The sequence below is a fragment of the Ambystoma mexicanum genome, chromosome 2q, assembly GCF_040938575.1.
Source record: "Ambystoma mexicanum isolate Mex_15411 chromosome 2q, UKY_AmexF1_1, whole genome shotgun sequence".
NCBI classification, from domain to species: domain Eukaryota; kingdom Metazoa; phylum Chordata; class Amphibia; order Caudata; family Ambystomatidae; genus Ambystoma; species Ambystoma mexicanum.
In genome coordinates, this window is record NC_090924.1 from 399883680 (window position 1) to 399907016 (window position 23337).

Consider the following 23337-nt stretch of genomic DNA (forward strand, 5'->3'; position numbering starts at 1 on the left):
TGCTCGCAGGTGCCTTTTCGCCCACCAGATCTGAGCTGGCGGGCGGACCGGCACCCGCGAGCAGACCATGTCGGATGCACCGGCACCATTCGTGAATGGTGCCGGTGCATCCGGGCTCCCCATTCCCATTGAGTCCAATTGACTCAAATGCAAATGGGGACTAATGTTTTCCAGCGCCCGGGAATGGGCAATTACCGGGTCTGCCGGGGCCGTAATGCCCCAGTAATTGGCCATTCCCGGGCACCGGAAAAAAATGATTCCAGCGCCAGCCGTGTTGGTTTTACCGGCACGACTACCGCCGGAGTGTCATGATCACTGGCAAGGTAACCAGTACAGTTCCTCAAAAGAATTGGACATCAGCCTTGCGCACTTGGGCTTTACCCAAGTTGGGCCCTGTAGTTGGATAGGTAACTTACTTCCTTATTACCTAATATGGCCGTCCAGTTGGTTGCCCTGGGGTTAGCAGTGTTGTTCTATGCATTGAGCTCGGCTCCCTTTATAAGCCCCGCCCACCTGGAGGTCCGCGCTTCGCGTTGTTTCTGCTTGTGCAGTGCAACACTTACCACGGTTCTCTGTCATAGTCCTGAATTCCATTCACAGTACTTTATTTCCCTAGTTATTACCCTTCCCAGTTTAGTTCCCCATTTTTTTCCCATTCTCCACCTTCCAGCCCGCTCTGTTTTCTGTCTAACTCTTTGCCAGTCACCTCACCGAAGCTTTTGCCTTTCCTGTCAGACACGTAGCTCCAGTCATAATCTCCTCAGACGTCTTCAACGTTCCAAGCAAACTCTGGGCAATATCTACGCTCTACATAAACGCAAGTAAAACGAATTCAGTTCTGTTTGGAAAAAGTTCCTGCTTTTATTCTAAGGCCATTCCAGTGAACGTTAAACTTATGTATTTGTCAAAGTTACGTTTTGTAGGTTGTTACATTTCTGCCATTTTTGGAACATAGTTAACACAGTGTTACGCTCACCTGGTTCCCACAGGGGCGTCGATCGGACCCGGACAGCTGCGGTCTCCACCAACGTGATGTGTAGTGAAGAGATGACAGTCTGGACTAGCCCGCCTAATCTTGTCTGCTGGACTCGTAGAAGTATTCTCCTGCAAGTGGAGAAAGGGATTTAGCCACCCGTGGACTTTAGTGATGGCCCCCCTCAACTGTTCTCGTTCTCCCCACTAATCACCTCCGATATCCCCTCTTGGTAACCTCACCTTATGTTTTTAAATGACGAGCTCTCCATCGTGCATGGCAAGCAGGGGCGCGTAGATACCATTTACTTCACTCGTTTGAAGGTACTGGAGGAGTTCCGGAGGAATATTGACTCCAGTGTCTATAAAGTTCAAAGAGTTCAATATGTCCGATGTTCACTCTTGTTCCATTCCCTCGTTAGGTTGCAGCTGGGTCCAAAAGAATATTGCCTGGAGGCAGCTGATGGCATTCAGGTAAGAGTCTGTATTACCAAACACTGTCCGGTAAAAGTTGCATGAGTTTAACTTGCTGTTTTCTCTCCCTTTATAGGTGCGGCATAGAAAGATGCAGCGAATTAAAGGATAATACCTCTGGTGGTAAAGCAGGTAAGTCTATGGTGGCAAAGAGATTGTCTTTGTCGGTTTTCTCGGCTCACCTTGTTATTCCTTTTGTTTTCCCCCCAGGTGCTGGGTTTCGACGAAGAAAATGATGGAGGCAGCGCTGAGTTGAAAGATGCGGTGGACTGGTGAGTATAACGCGGCGCTGCTGCTGGCGAAGCGACGCGTGCTGAAATAATGTCCTTTCCAGGCTCGGAGATGTGCGGGGTCTAGAATCAGATAAGGAATCAAATAATGTCCGTGATCTAACCTCTTCTCCTTTCTTTTCCTTTTGTCTAGGAGCTCCGGATTTGAGGCAGGCGTGGCAGAAGACTGGATGCTGACTTACAAACATGGTGTGCATTACGCTGCTGGATGCAGAATAACACGAAGCATGAGCTGCTTTTCGGGCGTGGTTTAAATAGCCCCAGGTAAGAAGTTCCCCAGAACCACACCCGAGTAAAAAATAGTCCCTGTAATAAAATAGTCCCATCCAGGCCTCACGTTGACTTGGACTCATTTGCAGCATGGTCTGCATAAGGTAAGTAAAGTCTATGAGCCCGGCGCCTATGGCTCCAGGACTGATTTCTATGATGAGCCTGGCGCCTAAGGCGCCAGGGCTGAATCCAAACAGCCCCCAGCCGGGGCTGTTGGGGTTTTAATGAGTATCTGGATGCCTGCTCCCGGGGCTGATGGACTTGATCCGGATGCCCGGGGGTAGGCATCATGACAGCACTCCACCCCCCCCACCCCTCATAGCCCCTCCTAAAGTTGTTCTTCCCCTTGGCCCTGGCTTGTTTGGGAAGGCCCGATGGAATTTTTTCACCAATCGAGGAGCATGAACGTGGTCACTAGGTTCCCGTGACCTTTCTTGTTGTCCGTAACCCTTCCAGTCGATTAAATAAAAAAGTCTTGATTTAACCATTTTAGTCAAGGATGTTTTTTTACCTCGAATTCAGGTTCTCCATTTATTAGGATGGGGTCAAGTGGTTTGGTTAATCTTGTCCCGGGTTGAACTGGTTTTAGAAGTGAAACATGAAAGACAGGATGAATCCGCATATTAGAGGGTAATTCTAATTTGACGGCCACCGGGTTGATAATAGCCTTAATGGTGTAAGGTCCCAAATATCTAGGATTAAAATTCCGAGTTCCTTTCAGAGGTATGTCTTGTAGCCAGCCAAACTTGATCTCCGATTCGATATGGTGGGGTCTAACTTCTATGTTGATCAGCATTTTTCTTGTATTTCTTTTTCGCTTGTTTCAAATGTTTTGTTGCCTCTTTAAAAGCTTGTGTAATAGTAGAATGCAGATGAGTTACTGCCGGCATTTCTAAATGCTGGGGCGAATCGAGTTCTGAGGTTCGAGGATGATGACCATATATGGTATAAAAGGGGCTTTGTCCGGTTCCTGAATGAACAGAGTTATTGTATGCGTATTCAGAAATCCATAAATTGTCCTTCCAATTACTTTCGTTTTGGTGGAGCATACAACGTAGGTATCGTTCAAGAGTCTGGTTGGTTCTCTCCGTCTGACCATCGGTTTGGGGATGGTGACTGGTTGATAACCATATGTCGATTTGTGCCAATCGACAACACTTCTGCCAAAATTGCGAAATGAACTGACTACCTCGGTCAGAGATCAATACGGAAGGAAATCCATGTATTCGAACAATATTTTCGAGAAATTCCTTGGCCAAGATTGAAGCAGAAGGTAATCCTTTCAAAGGAATAAAGTGGGCCATCTTGGAAACAAGATCCACAATAACTAGAATGGTGTTGAATCCCTTACATGGCGGTAGATCAGTAATAAAGTCTAAAGACAAAGTGTGCCATGGTGTGGGTGGAATATCTAAAGGTTGTAAAAGACCAGCTGGTTTCTTCTTTTGACTTTTGTTCTGGGTGCAGATGCCACAAGACAGTACAAATGACTTTACATCTTTTCGCCAGGTGGGCCACCAGAATTGTCTTTTCATTTTAGCTTCAGTTTTTGCAATACCTGGGTGCCCTTCCATCAGAGCTTCATGGTAATTGGAGATGACTTGTTCTTGTAGTTCCTTGTGTGGTAGAAATAGACGCCCTTGATAGTAAGGTAGGTCATTGACAACTGAATAATCTGGGTGTCAAAGGTTTCCCCCCCGGCTCACCTGGGTTCTCTTCTTGTGGCGTTCCGCGGAGGACTTCTTCTCCCGGCCGGACCGGGACTTGTATAAGTGCGCGCGAGTCGATTCTGACTCTAGCACGAGCGTTCAAAGTTCCAGGAAGTCGCATGTTCCAGGACGTCCAGGAAGAGGATCGAAGAAAGGTAAGAGATACTGGAAACAGGGCAAAAGGGAAGAAAGAATAAGGGAGTTGGCCAGGAACTTGGAAGGGTAACGCCGAGCAGCACACGCACGTCGAGACACTACCTAGAGATAGCATTGAGACGCGCGGAGGCACGGGGGCGTGGCCCATTTATAGAACGTGCCGTGTCCGACGTACAGGCTAGTACGGAACACGGCACTGGGCACGTCCATGTTGGAAGTATCAAGGAGCACAATCTCCGTCTGGACCAGGGCCAGGAAGACCAGAAGGGACTATGTCCATGGTTCATGACACTGGGCCCTTTTTAACCCAGTCCTGCAGGGCTAGTGAATTGAAAAGTTGTTGGATCTTTAAATGAATATCTTCTAAGGTCTGTAGAGTAGTTATCCCAAGAATTCTTTGTTCAGGAATTATAGGCACTGGTTCGGGTTTCAGGATTCAGGATAAAGTGTCTGCCTTACCATTCTTACAACCTGGTCGATAAGTGATCACGAAATCGAATTCGCAAGGAATAAGGCCCATCGAAGTTGACCCGATGATTGGGCCTTGGCTGTTTTTAAATACAGCAAGTTCCTGTGATTGGTGATTACAGTAATGGTATGCCTGGCACCGAGAAGATAATGCCGCCAAGCCTTGAAGATGATGGCTAACAAATCTTTATTGGTAACCGCATAGTTTAATTCGGGGGCTGAGAATTTTCTGGACCAAAATGCTACTGGATGCAGTTGACCGGTTTCCGGATCCTTCTGGGACAGGATAGCCCCCATGGCTAAACTGGATGCATCGGTTTCAACTATGTATGGGAGCTCGGGGCGTGGATGCTTTAAGATAGGTGCCGACGTGAATTTCAATTTCAGTTCTTGGAAGGCTTTTTCAGCCTCTTCGGTCCACAAGAAGTGTTTGTTTTTTCGCAAAAGTACTGTGATGGGGTGTACAACATATGAGAAGTCAGGAATAAATCTGCGGTAGAAATGAGCAAATCCTAGCATGCTTTGCACCCCTTTAACTGAACTGGGTGATGGCCACTTGAGAATTGCATCCACCTTTCGAGAGTCCATTCGGACTCCTTTTCTGAGGTCACCTTCCTTTTTGGGCACAAAGAATAAAGCTGAAGATGCGGGGGACTTAGATGGACGAATGAAGCCATTAGCAAGGTATTGGTCCAAGTATTGTCGTAGGTGACGGTTTTCGGGTTCCGTAAGGGCGTAGATCCTACTGCATGGAGGTTGTGCACCGGGTATGAGGTCGATTTGACAATCGTATGATCTATGAGGTGGTAAGGTGTGTGCCTGTTCTTTTTGGAAAACATCCTGGAATTCTTGATATTCCTGAGGTAACTGCATGACTGGATTAGTGACTGTGGCCAGGCTTTTGTTCAAGGTTTTTTCTGGGTAACAGGTGTGTGCACACTCTGGGAAGGTTACTCTCTTCTCTCGCCAATCAATACAAGGATTATGTGTTTCCAACCAAGGTATCCCCAGTATTATTTGGAACTGCGGGGCTTTGATTAAGTCAAGCACAATAGTCTCTCAATGCCCATCTTGACCCAACAGTGTCATCTCTGTGGTGGAGTACAGGCCCAGAGGCAATTTCAGTTCCATCGACTGTGGGGATAACATCCGAAGTGGTCTTTTTGCAGAGAGGTAGATTCATCCTAGAAGACAATTCGTGGTCCACATAGTTTCCTACGGCCCGCTATCAATGTATGCCCTAACTGCGTGCATACGTGATGGCTGCCTTGGATCAATAAGGACCATTGGTATGATTAGGTGCAAGGTCTGAGTGTCCTTCTTTAAGCTCGGCAAGCGGACCTCTACGCTTGTCGGGCTTGGTCGTTTCCCGAATCAGGCTCTGTTTGATTTCTATCAGCAACTCCGACTACTTTCTTGGATGGTTTTATAGGGCAATCCCGTAGAAAATGTCCTGAGGCCCCACAGTACAGACGCAACTGCATCTGTCGTCTCCTTTCTCTTTCTTTTTGAGATAAGGGTCCCTTAACTCCCCCGATCTGCATTGCTTCTGATGCATCTGTTCCTTTGGGAGTAACATTGGGTTTAACCAATACCCGATTCTCGAACTTAGCTCGATCAGCTTTTCTATTCTGAAGTCGGTGGTCTAGCTGGACCACTAAATCTATATATTCTGCGCAATCCTGAGGTGGGTTCACAACTTGGGCCAAAACATCTTTGAGTTCACCCCGAAGTCCACGATGAAATTATGTAATTCGCTTTACCTCTGGCCATCCAGTTTCCACCACCAACCTATTGAAGGTTGCGATATAAGTTAGCAGGTCCTGGTTTCCTTGTCGTAGGGATAGAAGTTCGTTATCCAGGGCCTGTCCCTGTGAATGTCTGGCGAATAGTCTTTCCATGCTCAATTCAAAACCCTGAAAATCCCGAAGACGAGGGTCATCCTTGTTGACTAATGGAATTGACCAATCCGCTGCGCTGCCACTAAGGTATGACAGTACAAAGGCTACTTTGGCTTGGTCGTTTGGAAAAGCTCCTGGTCTGCATAAAAAGTGCAAGCGGCATTGGTTCATGAACACGGCGAACCGTTTCGGGTCCCCAGCAAAGCGTTCGGGTGGAGCTAAAGGAATGCTCCCTGGTAGAACCACTTGCACAGGGCTGCTTGATGAAACGGGGGTTGAATTCCCCCCAAGTCCAGGTAGTGGTGTTTGCCCAGCTTGGTTTTGCAGCAGTTGTCTGGCAAGATCATCAGTGCGCTCCTTTGACACAATCAGTTCTCTCCTGAGGGCATTAGTTTCTTGGCCCTCAGGAGAAAGGGATTTAGCCACCCGTGGACTTTAGTGATGGCCCCCCTCAAGTGTTCTCGTTCTCCCCACTAATCACCTCCGAAATCCCCTCTTGGTAACCTCACCTTATGTTTTTAAATGATGAGCTCTCCATCCTGCATGGCAAGCAGGGGGACGTAGATACCAGTTACTTCACTGGTTTGAAGGTACTGGAGGAGTTCCGGAGGAATATTGACTCCAATGTCTATAAAGTTCAAAGAGTTCAATATGTCCAAATATGTATCTTGTGTACCTCCCAAAGCGCAAGTAAATCCGCCGTAGTCAATCCGCGGTCAGAATACAAACAAGGGTGTAATACTCTAATTTTAATCAGTTGCAAAATCCAAAGAACGCGAATAAAAAAGTAATTGTTTATTTGGAAAACAACATTGAAAAGAAACCCCAAAAATTGTGTGGAACCCTAAAGGCAACACCCAGGAATCTGTAACAATGGAGTAAAAACCCTAAAGAGAAGCAATAACAGAATCAATTTAACTCGAATCCGAGTCCACTATCTTCAGAACATGCACCCCTGCGCCGTAGGAGGATGGAGAGCTCATTAAAACAAAAACACTGGTGAGCAGTATTACACCCCCCTACAGTGAAATCTTCTTTAGGGTTAAACCTAAGACACAAGTAGACTGAGTTGAAGAGTTTCAAGCTCTCTAGAGTGAATTAATCGTTGTTATACCCCTTGCAGAATCTGCCGGTCTATGCTCAGCTAAGAAAACTCCTGAGGAACATTACACCAGACCTGGGCGCCCCCGCAGAATTCAGGTAAGCGTTAAACGAGGCCCATTGTGTTTAAAGGACGCCAGCGACTCTCCCGAGTGAACGACTGAGTTGGGGAAGCCTGTGGTATTAATCTTGGCTCGTGAATTAAATCCGCAAAGACAAGAAAGGGATGCACGCAGCCCGGTGAGTTTGTGAACGACATGAAAGGCTGGTGGGTGTGTTAATGAAAAGATTGAAGTTGCAACAGTATATCTCCTGATTAAAGGCTGCACGTGTGCTTATGAGACGCAAAGGAAGGCAGACATGTGGTGAACTTTAAATTACAGATAGCTGTAAAGCCAGGGATGCATAGTAGCCAAGTGGTCTGGCAACAGGAAATAGCCCATTCGAAAGTCTCAGCGAAGTATGTGATATCTTGTTACAAAGCAGCAAAGTGAACAAACAACTTTGAGAAAGATTTCTATGAACATTTGTGCTTATGGTACTGAACTACCAAGGATTATAACCAAACAATAGGGCAAATTCTACAAAGTTAACAGGGTATTGCCCTTAGTAGATAACGTTCACACAAAAAGAGTGGGCAAACACATCTGTGTTATAGGCTAAAAGCAGCCGAGAAACGACCCAAGAACGGTCCAGTTGGTGAAACCAAACCCAAGAGTAACTGCGGTGTGGACTCCGATTATGAATGAAGTGAGAAACAAGGCTGTGGCAGAAGACAGAAGGATAGAGCGAAAAAAGAGGTACTATCCCTGCCTACTGTGCACTCTCAACTAGGTTGCGGTGTTACGCCTGTCTAATAGTGACAGAATAAGAGTGAAATTACCAACTTCTATGGTGTGTAATGCTTCAGCCTTGTATGTCCAGTACCACTCTCCTCCAGATTAATTGAAATCGGAGGAGACTACGAGTAAGAGAAGAAGCACACCAGGGAGGGAACAAAAGGATAGATTTCTTCCTTTTCAGAAAACTTGTGTGGATACAAATGTGATAAACAATCCTTTAATAACCCATTGATTGTCACACTGACCCTGGGTTGCTAGGGTAGAAATGACACAAACATACAGGGAGAGGATAAATTCCTATTCCAACAACACAAAGACAATACAGTCACCGCTTCCCATGCAGGGCTTATTTTTACTAACGGGAAGTAGGACAATATAAAACGGTTTGTTCAAGCTAGAAAATTAGTCAAATTGGTGCCTTTTTAGATGTAACAAACACCGTCGACCGGTTTCAGTAGCCTAACTTTGATAGAGCCACATTCATCAGGACAGTCTAAGCTTCCTCAAAGGCTGGTATATTGCGTAAGTCAAAGACCAGTTTGTGAGAAATAAAAAACGGTAGATGGAGTAGTATGTTACCACCTTGCCGTTGGTGTCATAGGACTGGAACAGTCTGGGAAGGAGCCTGTGGGATCAAAACAAAGTAAACCACAGTCACAAGACGGCTACTCGATTCCATGTTGAATTATGGATTGACTACACTACGTGTCATCCATGTAATACAGTCAGAGGTTGTCTCTAGACACCACTTCAGCTTTTAATCTTAATATGTAATTCTCATCTCCTTGCTAAATAGTGAAACACCTGTGTTCAGTGTACACCATACCGTATGTTGGAAATAGGGTGTTGGATTAAAAATGTTCTAACATCCATGCAAGATACTCATTTATGGTTCTCCGAGAACGGACTCGCCCTCCGTTTTCCTTCCCCTCAGGTTCAAAGCAGAGTATGCCTCAAAATGTGGCACGGCTTAGCTGACCAGTCCATGTACATGTCACGTGACGCGGAAGAGCGGATCACTCCTCCCTTTCTCTCCTTCATAACACGGAGAGCATTTCACGGCCGCGGACGCGCTCGTGTCGAGCGTTTTTGTTGTAATCCAGGAGATGTCCTTGGAGGGTGTCAACAAGTAAGTGCTGGGGAACCGCTGAAATTCTGCCAGGCTATGTCTCCCAGTCTGTTGTTTTTGGTCAAAATCTGTCCAATTTAAACAGAACTCCTAAATTCAGTAGTGGCACTATGATCAGTGTCTGATACACTCTGGCTCACTTGAGAAATTAGTGCCCAATATCTGATCATAACCCTGTATTTATCTACAGATGAACACCACGTGGACTGGTCAGCTAAGCCGTGCCACATTTTGAGGCATACTCTGCTTTGAACCTGAGGGGAAGGAAAACTGAGGGTGAATCCGTTCTCTGAGAACCGTAAATGAGTATCTTGCATGGATTAAATGTTTAATCCAACACCCTATTTCCAACATACGGTATGGTGTACATTGAACACAGGTGTTTCGCTATTTAGCAAGGAGATGAGAATTACATATTAAGATTAAAAGATGAAGTGGTGTCTAGAGACAACCTCTGATTGTATTACATGGATGACACGTAGTGTAGTGTCAATCCATAATCCAACATGGAATCGAGTAGCCGTCTTGTGACTGTGGTTTACTTTGTTTTGATCCCACAGGCTCCTTCCCAGACTGTTCCAGTCCTATGACACCAACGGCAAGGTGGTAACGTACTACTCCATCTTCCGTTTTTTATTTCTCACAAACTGGTCTTTGACTTACGCAATATATCAGCCTTTGAGGAGGCTTAGACTGTCCTGATGAATGTGGCTCTATCAAAGTTAGGCTACTGAAACCAGTCGATGGTGTTTGTTAAATCTGAAAAGGCACCAATTTGCCTAATTTTCTAGCTTGAACAAACCGTTTTATATTGTCCTACTTCCCGTTAGTAAAAATAAGCCCTGCATGGGAAGCGGTGACTGTATTGTCTTTGTGTTGTTGGAATAGGAATGTATCCTCTCCCTGTATGTTTGTGTCATTTTTACCCTAGCAACCCAGGGTCAGTGTGACAATCGATGGGTTATTAAAGGATTGTTTATCCCATTAGATGCCACACGTGTTTTCTGAAAAGGAAGAAATCTATCCTTTTCTTCCCTCCCTGGTGTGCCTCTTCTCTTACTCGTAGTCTCCTCCGATTTCAATTAATCTGGAGGAGAGTGGTACTGGACATACAAGGCTGAATGCATTACACACCATAGAAGTTGGCAATTTCACTCTTATTCTGTCACTATTAGACAGGCGTTGTAACACTGCAACCTAGTTGAGAGTGCACAGTAGGCAGGGATAGTACCTCTTTTTTCGCTCTATCCTTCTGTCTCCTGCCACAGCCTTGTTTCTCACTTCATTTATAATCGGAGTCCACACCACAGTTACTCTTGGGTTTGGTTTCACCAACTGGACCGTTCTTGGGTCGTTTCTCGGCTGCTTTTAGCCTATAACACAGATGTGTTTTGCCCACTCTTTTTGTGTGAACACTGAACTACCAAGACCAGGAGACACTAGGGCAAGTAAAACAAGAGTGTGAGCTAAAGAGAAAGTCAAAGTGGTCCTGCGGAGGTCTATAGTAAAAGCCTTGCACATTTGAAAGTCTTCGACATCAGTGAAAGGTCTGAGCCCGACTGTGGGAGACCGGAAGTGTGAATGTTAGGGGAAGGGAACCCCTAACGCATGTGAATAAAGCTTTGGGAAAGGAAGCCCTGCAAATGCTGTGATTGCAAGGTCCTCGCCCGGCTGAGGGAGATCTACATTGAATTTGGTACTTTTTGGTTGAACGGTCAGAGCCTGACCGATGGAGACCTACATGAACTTTTGTTGAATTGTGAAAGAACTTTTGAAAGCTGGAATAAGTGACTTTGACATGGAAGGCCAAGCGAGCCTCAGTCCACGTTTTGAACTACCTTCGTTTTGAGCACCTGAGCCAGAGTGTGTCATCCTGTTTATAAGGGCTGCCTTACTCCGGACTGTCCAACGTGGGGAGGAGAGCTGACTCATGACCACATTGATTCTTTGTTCTAACACTGACTTTCCTTTGCATACATATTCCCCATTGCACATATTTTGCATAAGAGATGGGGAAAGCATTAGGTTTTGTTAGCATAGGGCTAGGCCATTACAATTTGACATAGACTGACTAGGACTGTATTTTCTGTATTATTTGATGGTAGAGACTACTCCCATCTTAGCTGTAGGGCAGAGAAGGAGTTTCTCCAAACCCCAAAAATAAGATAATGGTTTCGAAACTTGTAACTCTTGTGTCAGTATACTTGTGACACCATGCCTCCTTTACAACTCGCACTTGTGGGGTGGGGCTGTGGGGAAGCGAATGGTCCCTCCGTACTGCCACTGTCCCCCTCTGATTTAGGACTGGCTCTGGATTTCTCCTTGGTAAGCCTCCCACCCCAGGCTGATGGGTTCCATCCCCTCTTGTCAAGGTCGGGGTACTGACATTTTCACACATAACATTAAACAAGCTGAACATGATAATATTGAAAAACCTGCACAGATCATTGTATAAAAATAAAAGCTCTTGGAGACTTGGCAAATTCTTAAGGCCATCGGTGACACACCAAAGATACTGTCGATTAGAAGTTTGGACTCTCTTAATGTCACCTGTGACATATCAAAATGTCTTCATTGTATTCTTGTCAATGGACAAACCTGAATCGTTTATCAGACTCGTGACAGTACTAACGCCATCTGTGTCATGTAATAGAACTATATTAATCCTTAAGAGTGGTTGGTACCCCAATTGGACACAGTTACATGGATTTTGTATATGTGTCTATAGCTACTACTCATTTGTAGTATTCTAGCTTAATGCATCTGTGATGTGTGAAGGCATCAGGAAGTATGATAGAGACAACAGATTCAAGATTCAAACAAAGTGTCAGGATGGTAGAAGGCCTTAATTGCTGTATGATAAGGTGGGATTTCCCTACCTGAATGAAACTAAGGAAAGTCTGAATCAAAGAGTTCAGCTTAAAAGTCTGTGCCCGTGGGCGTGGCCTGGAGCCGACTCGACTGGAATGCTTTCCTGAGAGCTCCCGTCCGGCCCAATGCGCCTTTTCAGATAAAGTCCGTTTTCCGCCTCCGTTTGCACCCGTGATTGAATCTACCGGCGGGGGAACCCCCCCCAGCACCCACCGACCGAGTGGGTCCCGGTTTCATCCTGGAACTGCCTTAGGAGACCGCTCAACTGCCCCGGGGCCCACTCAGCGGAGAAATGGCCACCGCAGCTGCGAGAGCCGGTGGCCGCCCAGGAGGGGGCAGAGTGGACACAGAAGCCCTGCTGATCGGCAACCGTGTGAGATGAACTGGTGTTTGCCTGCTCGCCTCCCGCTGCTGAGTCTCACTGCCTCTGGACCCATCACCCAGCCTCCCCCGCCAGCATTGCCCGAAACAGCGGTGCGCCCTAAGAGGTGAGGTCGCCAGCTTTACACTGCTCCTCGCCTGCCGAGTCGCGGCCACTGTCCGACCTCTTCTCCTTCGAGCCCCGGGATCGGGCGACCCGGCTTTGTACGCTACCAGGCCATCTGCCTCCACACGTCCCACCGCAGACATCCTCCAATTACCCGACAGCACCAACGTACGCAAATGGCACAACGATAGCCAACGGCATCTGAGCCCGACAGGAGCACGCCCTATCTACGCCGAAGCAGATCTACACCCCGGGCAGAGGAACAGCCGGCTCTCCTCCTTCACCCTTCTACCAGGACGTAGCCGCTGGACTGTCCCTTTTCCCCCGAGCCCGGGATCAAACGGCGCTGCCCGCCACACGCCCATCCCGCCTACCTGCATACGGCTCACCTCAGGGGGCTATCAGCTACTCCCCACGGGCCTCTCTCTTTCTACCCAGGGCACTGCGCAAGCGGTGAAACAGCCGGTTCATCACGTCGCAGCCCGTCCGGCCTAAAACAGTGCTCCAATGGCCTAGGACCCGCACTACAGATCCCGCAGCTACAGCACCTCCAGGCCCGGCGGCCATCTTGTGGACCTCCGCCAGAACCCGGATCACTCACCACTGCAACGGGGCCCCCTGCCCCCCTCACAACATCACCGGAGTTCGCTCTTGTCCCCCCAACCCCAGCCGCCCCGGCCACCACGTCCACCACATCCAGCTGAAAGATCGGATTTGCACCCCAACTCCGGGGGTAGCCCTCTGGCCCTGCTCCTCACCCCCTCCCTTCATCTGCCTGCTACTACCCGCTTCACATAACTTCTGCCCCCCTTCCTGGACCATCGCTCCACAGACCTGCAGGGGTTGCTACCCCCACCATCTATCCAGGCTGACCCGGATCACAGGAAGTCCCCGGAACCACTACAGCTGCAGGGTCGGGAGGTGAGGAGTCGGGGGGGGGGGGGGGGGGGGGTGCAGCGGGAGGGCAGCCTACTTGCTCCGGGGGTGCGGCGGAGAGAAGCCCCACGGACCCGCCCGACCTCTTGAGCCCGATATCGTCAGACCCCTCCTGATCTATCTTGAACATCGCCGCAGCCACTGCCCCGACTGCTGCTCCCCCACACCCCCAGAACCCCCCCAAAACTTCAGATTTATTCCTCTTGGCTCAGGCGATTTCCACCACTAGACTCAGAGACCTTGCCCCAGAACCTCCCGGGCATCACACAGCTCTCATTGTCTCGCCGACACCGAAGTGCTGCCACTCTCCCCAATCTCCCACGACAATGTCTAAAGGCGCAAAGGCACTTAAACAATCTGTCATTGTCACCCTCATGACTTCCGCGGCTGTTGAAAGAGCCAAGAAAACCGACCCACCGAAGCACTCTGCCCTCAAGCTGAAACCAAAGCTGATCTGCAAGACCTACTAGTGGCCCTAACCAGGGAAATCCAAAAAATCTCAGAGGAAATTACTAAGAAAATAAACACACTGGACAAAAGAATGGGGGAAGTGGAGCATTGGACTGCCGAAATTGAATCCGAAGTCTGTGACCAAAGATTCGAAGATGAACATAACAAGGACAGGATAGTCGCCCTCGAAGCAAGATGCAACATCCTTGATGCAAAACAGGAGGATTTGGAAAAACCGATCAAGGAGGAACAACATCAGAGTCTGAGGTATCCCAACCACTATCCCGGAACCAGACCTGAAAGCTTACATATCGGATCTCTTTCGATTTATCATCACCCTCCCAGACACCTCCCTCCTAGAATTGGACCGGGTGCACAGAACCACTCCAAGGAAAACTTCCACGCTCCCCCCGGATGTGTTGGCCAGAATACACTTCTTTCAGATAAAAGAGGACATCATGCGAGAAGCAAGGCAAATGCGACAGATCACCTTCCGAGGGTCTACGATCTCTCTCTCTACCAAGACCTAGCGAGCGCAACACTCTTGAAAGGAAAAGCAATGCGGCCCTTGACATCCTGGCTACAAGAGAAGAAAATCCCACACCACTGGGGATTTCCCACTTCAATGAAATTTAAATGGGACGGAGCACAGAGGCAAATACAGTCACTGAGAGAAGCGGAGAAACTCAAGGGCATAAACAATACCGACCGCAGCGATGAACCTGAAGAACCGGTTCGCCCTCCCCGGGACGATTCCCCAGGAGGGTCGTGGTCCAAATCCAACAGACGACGCAGACTCGGGGGGGGGCCCCCCTGAAAAAAGACGGCGAAAGGGGCTGAGCGTGCGGCAGCGGCTCCCCAGCCCAGGAGGCGGTGGACCCCTCATGCAGTGTTTACCCAAGACCAAGTGAGGCCCCTCTGGAGCTAACACAAGCAACCCATACGCACCTATACAGAGGCGTGCCCTCCGGCGAGCTTCCACACGGTTCGTCTCGGTGGCCCAGTTGGCCACACCGAGCGCATTGGTGCCACAAGTTCCCCAGTGGCAGTAGGTAGACGTTCCCTCTACCAGTTCAACGTTGGGAAAGGAGAAAAGACATAGAGAGAAATATGAAACTTACAAGAATGTATTATTCATCACGGTCACTCACCGTCCCTAGAGTCATCCAAGGACTCTGCAGCACAACATGCAACAACATACGAAAACAAACCCACAATTCATTACACTCATCAGGCCTTATCCAAAACCCACAGATCAGCCCAGGGATAAATCCCACAAGACAGCCTCATCACCACGCTGCCAGAGATGGCTAATACAAGCGAGTTAAGATTCCTCTCCTGGAACATACAGGGGATGAACTCACCTAGAAAACGCAGATCGGTAGAACACCGCCTGGGTCAACTGGCCGGAGACATCGTCCTACTGCAGGAAACGCATCTTCTCGCAGAGGATGAACACCGCATAAAATTATCAACAGATCTAAACAGTCCTTCTTTGCCACTTCCGGCTCAAAGAAAAGGGGGGTGGCAATTCTTCTCAGCGACAAAATCCCACTACTCAACATCACAATAAGGAGAGACCCAGAGGGCCGTTTCTTGCTTCTCAAAGGCATCTTCGAAGAACTTCCCATCACGTTGGTCTCAATCTACAGCCCCAATACTTCCCAAAGTTCTTAAACGACATCCTACCAACGATTCTATCATTCCGGGAAGGCCACCTATTCATTGGCGGAGATTTCAATGCCATCCCTAATCCACTGCTAGACAAAACTCTTCCCACCACGAATAATGATTATACGCAGGCCCTTGCATTACTTAAGTTGTTCAGAGAAACAGAGACAGTAGATGCATGGAGAACACAAAATGGCACCTCGAGAGACTACACACATTTCTCCAACGTTCAAGAATTGACCTAATCTTAATCCCTGGCATCCTCTATCCTTGTGTCAATGACATGGAAATCCACACTCGCATGATCTCCGACCACTCTCCGATCTCTGTAAACTTAGCCATCTCAGGCCAGAAATCCCCCCCTCAAAGGCACTGGAAACTGAATGATTCACTCCTTCTAGATATTAGCATAAGGGCCGAAGTGGAGGACTCACTGATAAACTACTTTGAAGAGAACACCACACAAACTTCCCCCATCAGTATAATCTGGGACGCAATGAAAGCGGTGGTTAGGGGTGTGCTAATAGGGGCCGGTGCTGAACAACGAAGGATCTCAAACATAGCCTCCTCCAAACTAGAAAAAGAGGTATCCCTCCACGAATCACAGCTAAAAACTCAATATTCAAGGAAAACCGAGAGGGCCCTGAGAAAGGCTAAAACGGCCCTGGAGATGCACTGCGCCGACCGGACAGCCAAATCCCTAGCGTACACAAAGTAATTTTACTACGCCAAAGGAAACAAAGCAAACAGGATATTAGTACAGAAGCTGAGGGCGCTCTGTAGCCGGAACAACATACTCAAACTACGAGGGGGAAATGGAAAACTGCTCTTCTCCCAATCGGAGAAAATAAACAAACTATTGAGATACCACACATCTATAATGTCCAGTGACCCGCTAAAACTAGAAGATCTACCAGAATACCTGAGCGCTCTCACGCCCCGCAATCCCGCCCAACTGGAACATCTGGATGCTCACATGGGAGAAGAAGAAATTATTGAAGCCATCAAAGCTCTCAAACCCTCTGCTCCAGGCCCAGATGGCCTAACCGCAACATTTTATAAAAGATTCGCCAGAGTTCTGGCCCCACAGCTATCCGCCTTATTCAACTCCTTCCTATCCCCGAAAGCCGTCACTAAATCCATGGCCGAATCAATCACGATCCTGCTTCACAAACCCGGAAAAGACCCTGAACTGCCAGACTCATACCGGCCCATATCGCTCCTGAACAATGATGGGAATATCTTTGCCAAAGTGCTAGCCAGAAGACTGGGCCCAACTCTTCCAAGCCTAATCGACCGTGACCAAACAGGATTTATCCCTGGCAGAGGGACCCAGGACAACATTCGTCGAGTACTAAACCTAATTGAATGCGCTCACAAATCCAAAACAAAAATGGCGGTAATCTCATTAGATGCCCACAAGGCCTTTGATCGGGTGGACTGGGGATACATCCACAAGGTCCTCCAACGCTTTGGCTTCGGTCCTAACTTCACATCATGGGTCATGGCCAACTATCAAATCCCCACTACACAACTCTGAGTTAATGGCGCGAGGTCCGAACACATCCGCATCAAAAGAGGCACTAGACAGGGTTGCCCGCTCTCACCCCTGGTCTTTGATCTATCCATGGAGCCCTTCGCCTCCAGAATTAGACGAAATGAAGCCCTAAAAGGAATACAGGTGGGAAAACACGAGTATAAAATTGCAATCTATGCCGATGACGTGATGTTAACCATGACAGACCTCCCAGCCTCCTTGCGGCCACTATGGAAAGAGATCGAGGCGTTCGGCACCATGTCAGGATTTAAAGTCAACTTAACCAAATCCTCAGCACTACCCATCAATCTATCCCACCTGGACGAGGCCGCGCTCGCTCCACTCTCACCAATTCCCTGGGCCAAAGATGCCATAGAATACCTCGCAGTCCACATCACCGGAAATCCAATGCGCCTATACTCAAAGAACATCCCACAATTACTCAACGCGCTACAAAATGATCTCAAAAGATGGAAACAACAAGAAATCTCATGGTTCGGACGAATCTCAGCCGTGAAAATGAACCTGATACCCAGATGGCTATACCAATGCGCATCCGTGCCTCTACAAATCCCACCCCCGGCCATACGAGCACTACAGAAGAAACTAATGGAATTTGTCTGGGGAGGGAAGAGGCCCAGGATCAACAAACAAATCATGATGAAAGGCAAACCACTAGGAGGAATGGGTGTGCCTGACCTAGCCGGATACTCGCTAGCAGCCCAACTATCTCACGCATTTGCCTGGGTGCACGAAGTAGACCCCCCGTTATGGCGCCAAATCGAGGAATCCTGCTGCCCAGTCCCACTACATGACCTCCCACACCTACCACTACTAAAACCACAAGCCAACTCCAGACCACTATCTGCCACGACCATCACAACCCAATGTTGGAAAACCGCAGCGCGGAAATGGGGACTTCGCGGCTCCCTGGGACCCATGTCTATCTGGAACAACCCAGAATTCACCCCTGGAAACCCACCTCGAGACTTCCACGCCTGGATAGCAGGGGGCCTGGCAAAAACTAGCGATTTCATGGAAGAAGGCTTTCCCATCACCTTCGAGAAATGCGAAACAAAATTCGGAGTGGGGGAACGGGAAAGATTCCGATACTCACAAATTAGGCACTGGATGTCACACAGAAGGACTTGGTACAAATGCTCGAGAGAACCAACAGCCCTGGAGCTCACTTTAACATCCCCGAACAACAAAGGTAGAATATCCACCATATACCGGCTCCTAGACAGATCGGTCCCAGCAAAGAAAGAAAGATATATGATGGAATGGGAAAAGGATATTGGCCGGGAAATAGCAGTAGGAAGGTGGGAGCAAATTTGGTCCAGACTACATAAAAGCTCACAATGCGTCACGAATAAGGAAGGAGGCTATAAACTGTGCTACAGATACATCACCCCCACCCAAATCCATAAAGCCAACCCAGACTTTCCCGCCACATGTTGGCGAGGTTGCCAAGCCCCCGGATCCCTCTATCACTTAGTATGGACCTGCCCAAAGGCAGAATTATACTGGAAAGAAGTGCTGAAACACATTAAAGAAATCTCTGGCCTCTCAATCCCATGGGACCCAGGAATTGTCCTTCTGGGCGAAACCGGCGATGGAGCGTTCCCAATTTCAGATCATATCTCCCGCCTATGCAACCACCTGCTATTAGCTGCGAAGATCGCAATGGCTCGATTATGGAAAGACAAAAATGGCCCCTCGATCGCCCTATGGTGGGCCAAATGCTGGGAGATCGCAGTATCAGAAAAAATCACAGCAATTCGCTTGGACTCCTTAAATCGAACCCTGAATTTATGGGACCCATTCTTTGACTATGCGGCCTAATACCTAACCCTCACCAGGAGACCTCCACTCACTAGATGGCTCCAATGCAGTGCCCTCTACTAATCCCGGACCGAACCCCGATCACACCAGAACACAGGGGAACATTCACCCAGAACTTTTCCGCACAACTGCCACATCCAGGATCCACCCACCATCTCCTCCACCCTCCAACTCACAATAGACTATAAAGGCACTAACTAATGATTAATTGATGTTCAAGCTGAAATGTATTGCATTGTTGCATGTAATATTCCACCTTGTAAGATCAATAAAATGTTGTTATGAAAAAAAAAAAGTCTGTGCCCAAAACCTATGCTTGTCCTCACAACTAAAGCTAAACGGTGTATAGGGATGCCAATAATCAAAGAAATGCTGATCAACATAAAGTTCTGAGCTTCTTCCAACTCTTAGCTTCTTCCTCAGCTCCCCTTTCCCATGTTCTAGAAAGTTCCACAAAAAGTCTCAGAATTACCTCTCTCCCACTCAAGGTAATACATTTCGACACAATCCTTGGGGTTCCCTTCCCCAAGTTCTAAGCAGCACAGTTCAAAGGAAAATGGTCTTGAGGCTTCTTCTCAAGACAACAAGTTTAGCTCCTCATGTCTCAGGGCTCCCTTCCCAAAGACTTCAGCTTTACCAGTTATACTTATTTCAGTTTTTCATACAAAAGGTTTAACAGCACTCAAGGTCAGCTTGACCATCTTCCTGGATTGCCTCATCCATTCTCTGGCAGTGCCCCTTCTTGGTTTACTCCACAATGTCTTTTGGTTCTCACAGGTCAGGTCTCAATGGTCTAGTCACACTTGTCAGACCACACGGTTCACCCATTACAGGTCACGCAACCAAGATCCCTCTCTTTGTTGGCTTCTTGGCTTTGTCGACATTATTCACACTTCTCTGGCTTCTGCTCAGTAGCCTTCTGGGTCTACCAGAGTATGTCACACACCTCCTGAGCGTCTTTGGCCTTGCCGCACTGCATCTATCTGTAAAGTTCATTTTGTGGTGGTTTTACTCCCATTCCACCTTTCTATTACGTTCTTTCACACTAGTGCTTTTTTATGTTCAATATGCTTAATTGTGAGGTTTCATTCCGTTCAGTATTTGCCAGTTCAATGTGCCCAATTTCAAGTTTCATTCAATTCTGTGTTAAACAAATGCTTAATATGCTGAATTTCAAGTTCTCATTTTGTTCAGTGTTCAATAGGCCTTTAGCCTGTTCATTTGCAGGTTTTCCTTCAGTTCGGGGAAGCTTTTACCTCTCCGCCACCTGCTAGGTATGCTGCCGGCTGCCAAGTGCCTCTCCCAACACTCACCAGTCTTTGGCGTAGTTCCGCGGTGGCTCCTACTACTTCTCCTAGTCCCACCTGGTGGCGGGCCAGCTGCTGCGAACCGTGCTTGCACTTCGGGGCTTTTCTTGGCCTTGCTCGGCGCCGCTGACTCCTCTTGGATGCGGACATAGTCCCACTTAGTTCCACAGCTCCAGCTGCTGGTTTCTTTTCCACTGAGGCTCCTGTCCCTGCAAAAGCCTAACGACCCGACTCACCTTGGTCTGGGTGGGCTTTCTGGGCTTCATGCCAGCATCCTGATGACTCCGCCTCCTCCTTTCGTGCGTAGAACCACTTGTTTTCATGCGCGTTATAAATGACTTACAATATCATATCCACAGGTCCCACCATGGCTGCCTCGTCTGAAAATTGGCCCCTGCTGGTTACCTTCCCACAGGCCTCCCTGTCTCTCTTCTTGCTGCACTTTTCATCTCCCTTTATACACCTGCAACCCTTTGACAGGTTGAAGGTGTGTACTTCCAATTGGATTTGCCTGACAATGATTAAGAGGACATGCCTGACCGTCACTACCCTTTGCAGGCATCTTCCTCGTCTCAGAACTGAAGTGGTGACATGGTCTAGTGTGCATTACTCTGCAAGATCAAACCGCAAAAGCCTTGATACAATACCTTGATTACAGATGTGTGGTCATTCAGCATATGTGCCCCACAGATTGACAGCATAGGAAAAGAAAGACGGGAGGAGAAACTGGTAAAAGACTTGGACCAGGCCATAAAGAAACAGTAAAAAATGTCCTGTCGAACAGAGATAGGACAGTGCAATAACCGATAATGCTGCAAGTCATTGAGCCAAAACCTTATCCTTGGAGATTATCTAGTTTTTGTAAAAAACAAAATTACAGGCAAACACTAAATACAGACTGAGTGACTACAATTTACAAATAGAAACTGGCAGACCCAGCTCAAAGAAGAAGCTTGGGATGACCCAATCTGACAGCAATGTGAATTAGGAGAAGCATAACGTTGGATACACTTACTCCTGCACTGTCCTGTATACTAAGACATTCAAGACACCTATTTCCCCACATTTGTGAGAACAAGAACAGCTGTAAGTCATCAGGGATAAAAGCCAGAATTAGCAGCAACAGCAGCAAAATATGTGCATGCATGCCACCGCAGAAGACAAAGTGGGTACAACAATATGGACTTTTGAAAAAGGCGGAAAAACAAAATGATCACTACGGCAAATAATGTGACATTCATGTAGCTCATGTATTTTCTTTGGCAATGTTTGTTTGTTGTGCCAATAAAATGCATATATTGTATTACAATACAGCTCTTTAAAACAAGACCAGCTAATGATGGATGAAGCCCGCCCACACGCTAATCTTTACTAACCTCCCAATCCACCTTTCCTGCATTCTATTCTAGGACTTCTCTATTTAATTTTCTAAACGTATAAATACTGGCCTCAGGTTCTCAGTCAATAATACTGTTTTGTCCGTCAGTCCTTGCCCCCTGCACATTTTCCCTCTTTTACTCCTTCACCAAACAGTATGTCATTCAGTCCTTTAATGCTTTTATGTAAAGACAACTTACCCAAGGAAATAACATTTCCACTGCCTTCGCCCTTTGGTAAACCTACTTTGTAAGTCATTTTTCTTAGAAATTGCACCCTTTTCTTTAATAAATATAAAATATGACATGCTTTGGGTTCACTTGGGCACCTCCCCGAAGCCAATTGGAGGAAACCTCATGAAAAAGGCTACCCTTGGTAATTTCCAATTGCTGGCAGTCGAATTTCGAGCTCTAACAAAGTGAATGGTTCACCAAAGCAGGGCCTTTTATTCTAGTGGTACATCGTTGGTTCTAGTGTATCTAAAGATAAGTTAAAAGGACCAGTGTGTAACCATTTGTGATACTGCTGTGCCAAAGGAAAGTACTGCTGCAGGTAGGTTATGGTGCAGCTTTCTGGTTCACTGAATGTGCTGCTTCGGTGCTAGGTGTTAGAAAGATTTTTACACAATGGCAAGGGCTTTGCAACCATTTAACCTAACGGTAACACTGGGTTTGAACCAAAAGGGAAAGATCAACTCTCTCAAGGGGTAGCTTAAACCAAGCATTTAGGCCTAACTTAAGAGAGTGAGGAAGGCTGGCAGTGAAGTTCAGTTATTCTCCACACCCCTCAGTGAGTTAACTACTCTGGTATACTAAAACATATATATTTTTATTAAGGCCACACATAGAATATCTATTGGTACAAAGTAAGTTCTAACACTCAACAAAGTATAGTGTAGATATAAAAACAGTACTGGTCAATTAAGCGCCAACCCACTCCTATGACTATGTAAGTATGCTATCTGGTGATGACAGACACTATACATTTAGGCTTGAGGTGTGGGGAGAAAAGGGTGCCCTAAGAAAATGCCCAGGCACCTTAATGCCACACAGAAATTAGTCACAGGATTCTTCTTGCAGAAACCGGGTCACCCAAATCCAAAAAAGTCTACCAAATTAAGGGTACATTTAGGTTCACACTACACAGACCCATATAGTCACATTGCATTCTAAGTAATGATGCAATGTAGCTCAAGAGGCCGTAATATAATGCAAGCATTTAAAAATTCACAGTAAATCTGGGATAGTGCTACAAATACAAGACGTATGGGGTGGAATCCAGGGGGGCAGACAAATTTCAGTGTTCAGGTAGGTACCTTAAGTGGGTCACTTTGGAGTAGTTATCAGAGTTGCAGAAGGTGTCCTATAAGAACCAACAGGACAGAGTTTATAGGCCGGCTGGCAGTTATGTTGAAGAGCCAGGTAAATTAAAGTTGTATCCCAGAGGTGCAAAGAAGACAGCAACTTACCCCAGCGGACATCAGAGGAGACCTTCAGGGGCAGGCTCGAGACCCAACAGCCCCAGGAACAAGGAAGGAAACAAGC